The following is a 9,253-nucleotide window of genomic DNA, read 5'->3' as shown; positions in this document are numbered from 1 at the left end:
AAGCTCGATCTGAGGATCTTAAACGGTAAAACCAAAACAATGCAAATAGGAAATACTTTTTGAAGGCAATCAAGATCATGGTTTCAAGTGAGTTATGAACCGAGCAACTATATATGTTTGGTTCTATGTCAATGAGTTGGACATGCTCTACAAGGTCACTGGTTGCTTAACAAAGACATACAATTAGAATGCTGATTCAACAATTAACGGTTGACAGTCATTCAGCCACTATCCAAAATGGATATTTCATTAAGATTTAAGACTAATTTATAAAACTTGATAAAATGAATAAGAGGTCTTTTGAGATAATGTTAGGTAGTAGCTAACATGCAGCCTAACCTCTACAGAAAGCACAATTATTTTTCATGTGTTGTTAGCCAGAAGCTAACAAGCAAACTTAATCTATATAAACCAGAAATGGATCAGACACTACTTGCTTGGTTCATGTGTTAGCCAGTAGCTAACAAGCAACCAAAACCTGGACCAGAGACAACCACACACTTCCTTTTTATTGCTTCAGAACAATGTTGATTCAGGTTGGTCAACTGGGTATTGGCCAACAATTCCTATGATGAATTTCTTATGATACAACTTTCCTTTTGAAACATTCCCATTACACTTTCCTGATTTCCTTTGACTTTCCGCTATCATTCTATATCTTAGCCAGCGATCACTGACTGCTGCAGAATTCCAAGAATCCCATAAACTCGTGATTTGCTATCATTTGGATGCTCGTCTTGATGCTGATTACACTTGAAAAACAATTCACAAACAAGAATTAGGACATGCACGGATGATGAAACTTGGTTTTCAAGTAACAGGAACATGCGAATTTTGGTTTGAAAAAGAATAATTGTTTTTACCCATTGTGATGATGCTAGCAAAGATGACACCAGAGAGGATGAATACGATGATTGATGTTCTCTTCAGAATTGCAGCTACTCTTTGTACAAGGAACTGTCCCCATAAGCGAGCCAAGATTGACACGCTTGTGAGGTATATAGCTGCAAACAGAATTTACATAAGAAAAAAGAAATTACCATTGCTTACTGACCAAGCAATCAATGAGACAAAAAATGAAAGCCATATCATATGGAATTGGAAAAGTGGCAGTTGCACTGGCAACCTATTCATGGAAACAGTAACAATCAATGACAATCTACATGCATTGTAGTTACATGGGAAAACTGCACTCAATGGGATTTAACCATGGTAAAATAATGTTTGAGACCTGAGGGATGACACCAATTTCAAGGAGGAGAGGTCCAAGAATGAAACTTCCACCAAATCCAAGTAGTCCAAGCGATCGAAGCCTCGTAGATGGATTCTGTGCTCCCTGTGCTCTTTGCACAGCTTCATTGATTCATATCCAAACACCCCAAGTGCTATGGGAAACTGAAATAAAAATATTACAGAAGGGATAAAACATGTAGAAAAAAGAAAAGAACAAAAGAGATAAAAATAATTGTTAAAAAAACAAGGGGTAAATGCTGTCCCCGTATTAGAATAGAGTTGAGAAACCAGTTGTGGCAATTATCAAGTAAGAAATGTTCTACTACCTCTAAGCAGAAGAGGACCCAATACCATGTACCGCAAGCATTTACATCATTGTGCACTCAATTAAAAAATATGAAGTAATAAGCATTTGGCAATCATGCAATCAGAGGAGACAAGTACACCACACCAAGGCGTCCCGTGCCAATCATATGATTCATGCATAAGGTTCTCTACACATGACATTGCATATTGGAACAGGTACAACACAGTGGCGTGTGCCTGTGCTGCCATCTAAGTCATTCTCCAATCAGGGAGAGGAGGATTACTTGCGTTGAGGATTTGAAGAAGGAAGGAAAATAACCCATACAGCTACCAGCACCAACACCTTTTTCCATCTAAGATTGAACATTTGTATTTGCTAAAACAGACAGAAAAAAAAGAGTTCAGTCTTTTTTCAGTACTTGAGATGAGAACATTAATACTTTGCTCACCATCATTTATTTCTCTTCGCTTGGAAGTAATGACTCATACTCTGCATTAATTAGAACCACACCTTGCAAAACAACAAAAAAATAAAAAAAAACACAGTAGATTTCCATATAAGAAACAGCAAAAATAAATAAATATGCACGCGCGCACTTACTTACAATCACAGAGATGTATTTGTGTCTTACCTTCGCTCTGAGAGCTCACTGTAGCTTCTTGCTGCCTTGCATATTCTTTCTGCAAAAATTTCAGAAATGAATGCACAATGAAATCACTCACTTTCAATAATGATCTTCAAATACTTTAGATTTAGGACCCATCTTTTAGCCTATGGAGGTTATATGTTAAATATTCAATTTGGAGAGCAGATGGTAAAAATTGGTACCGTTAAATTACTAGCAGTCTAAATTGTAAAAGCACTCTGACCTTTAAAATAGTCTCTTCCTTCCACATCTCAACCCCTTTAAAACAAGACCTTGATAAAGTCCTTGATACGATTAGAAAGAACAAAAGAAGAGAAAAAGGATGAGAATTTTTTTTTGTTGTTGTTAACAAACATATATTATCTAGATTAAGTGGAAAGGGGATGAGCTTAGCCTCACAATGAGTTAGTGATAATGTGGTTCAAACTCGCCTTTGGCGAGAATCAAACTAAAGACCTATCACTTACAAGTGAAGAGGAATATCATTAGACCGTAATACTAAGTAGCAAAAAGATGAGAAATTTAATAAATTAAAATAAAATATGAAATTGGGTTGTGTGAAAAGAAGTAAATTAAGAGTAATGCTACATTTACTACCTAATTTTACCATCATTTGTACCATCTCTCTAACAGAGATAGTATCCACTAACGCATATGAGTCTCATCTCTATTACAAATGATGGTACAATTAGATGATAAGAGTAACATCTTTAGTAAATTAATGTACGGACCCAGGAAGAGAATAATGATGAGGACAGTGATGAGCTACTAGGGGAAGACAACACTGAGGGCACGTTTACGTACCCGTAATCGGAATCAATTTACGGAATCGGATTCTGATTACGAGATACACCTTTGTTTACTTAATCTTGGGGAATCATAAAAACGTGTGGGGTCCACACCAATTGGGGAATCCTACTCGTGGTTTTGGAGGAATTGGACTCCCTACATGAGGAAGGTATTTCAATTCCTGGACTGGAAGGGAATTGGGAATGAACTTCTTTTACCAATTATGCCCTCACTTGGTTGTGATTATTCCAATACTGCCCTTCATCTTACTGTGATCATCTCCCTCACCAACACTGCTGCTTCATCTACCTCACGACTAGATGTTGCTCCACCAAGCCCAGATCCCATACCCACTACAACTACTCTCTGTTTGCCCCTAAGAATCAAAGAATCTTGAAACTTAGAGCACTAACCACTTCTCCCTCTCCATCTCCCTTCTGTATCACCACTGCACCACCATAAACCTGAGAAAGAAATAGGCATGAGCAAACGAATTTCTTTGAATTTTTGGGTTATTTCTTTTGCGGGGTAGGAAGGACTTGACTCTCCAATTGCTTTGTGGGTTCTTTCTTTTGCAGGGTGGGAAGGTCTTGACGGCTTTGAAGGTATCTGGGTTCTCTTTTCTACATGTAGGAAGATGAATGTGGCTAGGTTTTTTATTTTTAATTAGATTATAATCTAATTTATACACAATAAATCAATAATGCATATTTTAACTCTTTACTTTAATTAAATAAAAAAAATCTAATTAAAATGTTTATAAACATAAATATAGAATAAAAGAAAAGAAAAGAAAATAAACAAGGGTAATTTAGTAATCATATTGATATTTATTTCGATTCAGCTGAATTAGTAAACAACTTATATGAACTCAATTTCATTCATATTCCGATTCCTTAACATTTAAGTAAACAATTTCAACATGAATCTGATTCTGACTCCTCTTCATTCCAATTCCTCCTTAACTCAATTCCTCCTCATTCCAATTCCTCCTATTTTGATTATGGTTACGTAAACGAGCCATGAGAGAAACACCCAAGGTGATGCCAAGCATGAGCATGGGTTGAAAGAAAAGGGCCAATTCATAGTCTATAATTGGCACTTCTTTTGTTGGATGAGGCACTCTCAGATTGTACCACAGTGATGATGCTGATGCCCCCATTATCATACCTGCATCATCCAATCCAATCTAAACCATATTTTTTTATTAAATAAATATATTACAAAAATTAAGTAATATATTACACCACAGACAAGTAGAATAGTTAGGTGAAAAATTTCAGAATTTGGGAGAAACACAAATGGGAGACAGAAATGCATCAATCATTTAACAACACTTTTTGATACCAGTGCATGTAGTTTTAAATAAAAATTACATCATAAACTTAATTTAGTATTGCCTTTCACACTCTTGTATTTTCTTGAATCTCATTCCTTTATTTTAATTCTTAGATTCTTGTTTTATCCGTTCAACTGAAAGTATAAAATCTGCGAAAATCGTTTTTCATTGAGTTGGGATCCTCTGTTAAATATAATGGGTTGAATTTCTATTATATGTTTTAAATAAAAATTTTAACATCATAAACTCACTGGAAAGCAGAAGAAAGGGTGGTTTTTGAAACTCAAAATATGCAAAAAAAAAAAAAAAAAAAATTAAAAAGGAAGAAGAAGAAGAAGAAGAAGATTGGGTAGAGAGAGAAGTGAAATTACATTTAGAGAGAGCAGCAGCAGACTTGGTATCAAATCCAACAATCAAAGTAAGCATAGGAACAAATATTCCGCCCCCTCCTACTCCTCCCACCGTCCGCATGCCTACCCCAGAAATCCAATCACTGTTGCCAGCACAAGCCTCCAACAGAACTTCAATTCCTGCACTCAAAGAACAAAAACCTTTATCCATTGAGCAACACTTCACCTTTTCTATACATACAAAGACGTCTGGATGTGAGCGCGCTTCATGTGCAAAGAGCATGGGGCACACACACACATTGACACATACAAAGGCGTTTGGATGTGCACGCTCCGTGGGGCACGCGCACATATAGAAACACAAAAAACTGAGAGAGAGGAAGAGAGTTACGGGCCATGTTGTATCGGTGGTGGAGGTGTGGGAGAGATTGGAACTGAGATAACCGGAAAGGCGGATTTGGGGAGAGTAGTAATCATATATGGTGAGTGATGAAAAACACAGAGAATAGCGAGAGAGAAACTCGAAGGAGATAGAGCACTAGGGTTCTTGTGGCCATCGAACTCGTTGGTTTTTTCTCCGAGTGTTAATAGGACAAGCAAAAAAATATTTACTAGGATATAACCGCAAAATTCAGTTTTTTCAATCGCTCTGGCACCCAGATATGTTATTTTCTCTGCTCCTACTAAACAGTGACAGAACCAACCAAGGTATATATAAATACGAGAGAGAGAGAATTGTCGTTTAATAGGAGCCACATGAGTGACACATCCAATCACATTAATTTTTTTCGTGAATTTGGGTTGTTGCCAATTTGAGATATGGTAGGAGATATTATCTGAATGTTTTTCTTGTGTTTCCAAGTTAAGTTAATAGTTACTTATTTAAGAATAAATTGTAGCAATGGTTTTTTAATTTTAATTTAATTGGAGTAATGATCCTTCAATTAAAAATATATTACCATTCGTCTCTCAATTTATCAAAACGTGCAGCTATGATTCCTTAACTAAAAATTCATTACCATTAGTCCCTCAACTTTAATCCAACTAGAGAAATGGTTCTTCAACTTTAACCTATTTGAGCAGTGATCCCTCAACTTTAACCCAATTGTAGCAATGGTTCTTCTAACATAACTTATTTTGACAAATGTCTAACAAAGTTGATGATAAGGACCATAGCTGATGAAGTTGACGAAAATGACCAAAGCTACACGTTTTGATGAGTTGAGGGACCCTAATTGTACCAATGGTCCTTCCAATATAACTCTTTTTGACAAAATTCCGACAAAGTTGATGAAATGACCGTATCTACACATTTTGATGAGTTGAGGGACCAATAGTAATGAATTTTTAGTTAAGGGACCATTGCTCCAATTTGATTAAAGTTGAGAGACCATTACTACAAGTTGATTACCTATTAAGAGTTGTAATCCTAAAAGAGTAAGGAATTAACCTTCCCTACTACTATAAATAAAGGCACAAGGGGGTGGAATATAACACACCTCACAATTACAAATCTCTCACTTCTCTCTCTTTGTCGTACCCACTCTCTCTACAGCCTTCATAATTGTTTAGTAAATTATGCCTACAACACGTTATCAGCACGCTCTTGATGATACGCTAAAGAGAGTTTATTCTTCAATCAGGGGAGTATTACGTTTTAATCATTATTTTTATGATTTATTTATTATTTTGAATTGACCTACATGCTATTGATTCAATTTAATTTTTCTGTGTTGAACATAATACAACTCATTGGAAATGCAATTTCGGCTTTCCGAGAAGGATCTTCAACAAATTCAAAGGCTTTTGTTGTTTTCTGCCAATTAGTTACGCTTGAAATAAAGGAGGATATTTGAAACAATCATGAAGCATTAAAACATTCCCCATGATGCATGAATCCCCTACGTTTATATTTACCTTCCGATATATATATATATTGTATATGTTTTATATATTTGTCAATATATATATACGTTTCATGCATTACGTAATTTTTGCTACGTGGAATTTGTGAGTCAAAGAATCGAAAGAAATTAGAAGAAATTTAGGGTCTGGTAGACCCTAACTATGTCGAAAAAAAACAAACAAATTATAGGCATTGTGCAGCACCACTGTCGCACCTCCACCATTGCAGTAGCCCTCTAGGCATTGCTGCAACCACATGGACACTCCCCAGGCTTTCAACCTAGTTGAATTGCATGGGCCCGAAGCCCAGCCTGCTCGCTAAGGAAGCCCGTAGACTTCCTGGCCCCGTCCTTCTGATCTCGGCCCAATTTGTCAGCAAGTTTTATGCTTATTGGCCTTTGCATTTGCCATGGCCCGTGATTCTATATGCCAGCCCACGTGGCTAAGCTTGCTGCTGGGCTTAAGAACCCTCGGTATCACATCCTAGTCCGCATAGTAAGATATTATCCGCTTTGGGCCTCGCCCTCACTGATTTGTTCTTAGGCTTTCACCTAAAACGCGTCTCATTCTAAAGAGGTGGGCATGTACATATAAGACACATCACCTCTTCTCCCCTGGGCGATGTGGGATCTTACAATCCACCCCCTTAGGGCCCGACGCCCACGTCAACACACTTCTGGTCGAGGAGTGGCTCTGATACCAAATTGTCACATCTCTGTCCACATAGTAAGATATTTTCTGCTTTGGGCCATGCCTTCACAGATTTGTTCTTGAGCTTTCACCCAAAATGCGTCTCTTTATAAGGAGGTGTGCATGTACATATAAGGCACATCACCTTCTCTCCCCCGGGCAATGTGGGATCTTTGCCCGGAGGAAAGGAGGTGATGTGCCTTATATGTACATGCCCACTTCCCTATAGAGTGACGCGTTTTGGGTGAAAACCCAAGAACAAATCCATGAGGGTGTGGCCTAAAGCGGACAATATCTTACTATGCGAACTGGGATGTGACAATTTGGTATCAGAGCCATTCCTCCGCCGGAAGTGTGTCAACGAGGGCGTCGAGCCCCTAAGGGGGTGGATTGTAAAATCCCACATTGCCCGGGGGAGAGGAGATGATCTACCTTATATATACATGTCTACCTCCTTATAGTGAGACGCATTTTGGGTGAAAGCCTAAGAACAAATCTGTGAGGGAGTGGCCCAAAGTGAACAATATCTTACTATGCGGACTGGGATGGCCCGTGGCCTGCAACCATATGTGGGTTGCCTTTTGTAGCCAACCCAAGCCCAAAATGCCTCTAAGGCTTTGCCCTACTCACGGCACCCAAGCCCAAACCCTTTTGGGCTATACTTTTTTGACCCAATGCTAATTTTTTTGGCCTTTTAAATAATTTTAACTCGAATGTTATAATTATTTTTGCTTCCACGATTGACTCTGTTTGGTCCCGATCTATTGAATTAATTAAAAGTGACATGCAGTCCACTAATTTGATAATGAATCCAAAATTATTGACATGAAGATCACTTTTGGACATTAACGATTCAATAATTTATTTCTCTTTTTTGAACCATGACATCCTTTTGTAGTCCCGAAGCACTCACACTTGAGTTCCTGAAGCAACTTAAATCCACTACAGTTAAATCAGCATATTACATTCCGTGTTCTTGCATGAACCTCTCCTTTATGAACTAATCGTTCATAAAACTAAATTGAACTTGTAGTTTCAGATTTAGTGCCTTTGAAACTCGAAGTTTTCATAAAACAAATACACCCATGAAAACATGGCGTTCATGGAAACCATGTCATAGAACTCGAATGTTCTAACTTTGATGCTTATGGATGATTCATTCCCATAGCACCAATCACAATCTTGTTGCCTCCAATTCAATGAATTGTCGAACCATCATAAGTTCGATTTTCTTGATTTGGACGTTTCTAATAGAAACCACTTTATATGGTATACAAGACGTGAATCTCCACTTGATTATCAAGAAGCTGAGAAACCATTGCAGCCAACAATGGCATGGAAGAGCTAAATAAGCCTCCACCATGATCTTCATTCGAAAACTTATGCCCAAAGCATTACTAATGGAAATACCTCCCAAACAAGGATTCCATGGCTCTTTGGCTCGCTCTTATTGACCGTCTAATCATGAAAGATATTACCCGAAGCACACTATGATTACGTCCATGAATGAGTACAATTCTGAAGTTTATAAATCTGATCGAATTTTGACTGGAGAATACTTTTCTCGTCCTTCCATGTTTTTAACTAGCTCTTGAAGCAGCAATGTAAAAAGTGGAAGTTTACCAAATTCTCGGATCTGATTATTACCACAAACGTGAGAGAAAGGTATAGACCCAGCTTCGACTAGAGTCTACCAAACAATATTGACTTAGTTCGGCTGGAGTCTACTGAATGGTATAGACCCAGTTCGGCTGGAGTCTACCGAATGGCTCGGCTCTTCGGTCAAAGCCTACTAAACAGTGGTGCCCTGCTTCGGCAGAGGTGCACCGAAAAATACTACTCTACTTCGGTAGAAACCTACCGAACATACCCCTCCAGCTTCTGCTGGAGCCTACCGAACCAAATTCGGGGCTGTCTCTCACAATCCAATTTCGAGTTTGTTTTTACAACATATGGTAGAATCAGGGCCTGCCAAGGTGTGGAATCATGCCTAA

At 38.0% G+C, this 9,253-nt stretch overlaps 1 pseudogene; it reads right to left on the bottom strand.

Moving 5' to 3' along the window:
- Positions 1–670: 670 nt before the first annotated feature.
- LOC137712028 (sulfite exporter TauE/SafE family protein 4-like) lies at positions 671–5,221 on the bottom strand (annotated as a pseudogene).
- Between the last annotated feature and the right edge of the window lie 4,032 nt (positions 5,222–9,253).

This window comes from Pyrus communis, chromosome 14 (genome assembly GCF_041283825.1).
Source record: "Pyrus communis isolate YQ-2024b chromosome 14, ASM4128382v1, whole genome shotgun sequence".
NCBI lineage: Eukaryota > Viridiplantae > Streptophyta > Magnoliopsida > Rosales > Rosaceae > Pyrus > Pyrus communis.
This window is presented reverse-complemented; position numbering and strand designations above follow the sequence as displayed.